The following is a 760-nucleotide window of genomic DNA, read 5'->3' as shown; positions in this document are numbered from 1 at the left end:
TAACATAATGGCTGCTTAAGTCCCAGCTTGCTTTTCTTTGAACTTGATATATCTTTCATCTGTCCATCCCAGGATGGACAGGCCCAATGCTCAGCACATTTGGGCCTCGGGGCCGTCAACACGTGAGCACTGACGCGCTGAGAACACACGTGAGTCCCCATGCGCTCGGGCAAAGGCTACAGGTAAAACTGGAACCACCTCCGAATGCATCAGGGTCCCCACCTCTGCGCCCCGACTGAAAGCCGGCAAGCCACAGAAGGTACCAGAAACAAATTTAGAGAGAACCGTGCCCAGTGGTCAAGCTACTTCTATTTACATTAAAAGCCGAGCGAGTTGCTGAGTGTCCCTTTTAGAACTGGCTTCACTGCTAAGCTCCCTGGGAATCAAGAACTCGGTACAGTCTACGGCCACGCCGCCCTGAACACGCCCGATCTCGGCCGATCTCGGCAGCTAAGCCAGGTCGGGCCTGGTTCGTACTTGGATGGGAGACCACCTGGGAAGAGCAGGTGCTATAGGCGTAAACAAACAAACAAACAAACAAACAACCCTCAGGACAGCCAGCAACCACAACATGAGGTCGGAACTAAATCAAAAGGAAGAGAAACGCACTAGAACCAAAGGTTTAGGTGAGAATAAAATGAAACGTAAAAAAGATTCAAAATCGGCAGAAAATGCTAAAAGGTTTCTAATGGCTGAAATAGCTCAGGTTAAAGAAATTAAATAAATTTTACACTCTTCTCTAAGTAGATTGACTTGTCAT

General features: G+C 48.2%; 1 protein-coding gene and 1 pseudogene across 1 annotated transcript in view; one reads left to right on the top strand and one right to left on the bottom strand.

Annotated features, from left to right (window-relative positions):
- The window catches only part of LOC105295708 (dedicator of cytokinesis protein 1-like), a 182,660-nt gene that overhangs the window by 140,660 nt on the left and 41,240 nt on the right, over positions 1 to 760 (bottom strand). The gene's annotated exons all lie outside the window — the stretch shown is intronic.
- LOC111743330 lies at positions 400 to 518 on the top strand (annotated as a pseudogene).

The sequence above is a fragment of the Pteropus vampyrus genome, unplaced genomic scaffold (assembly GCF_000151845.1).
Source record: "Pteropus vampyrus isolate Shadow unplaced genomic scaffold, Pvam_2.0 Scaffold111, whole genome shotgun sequence".
NCBI lineage: Eukaryota > Metazoa > Chordata > Mammalia > Chiroptera > Pteropodidae > Pteropus > Pteropus vampyrus.
The sequence above is the reverse complement of the archived record's forward strand: the minus strand, read 5'-3'. Positions and strand labels throughout refer to the sequence as shown.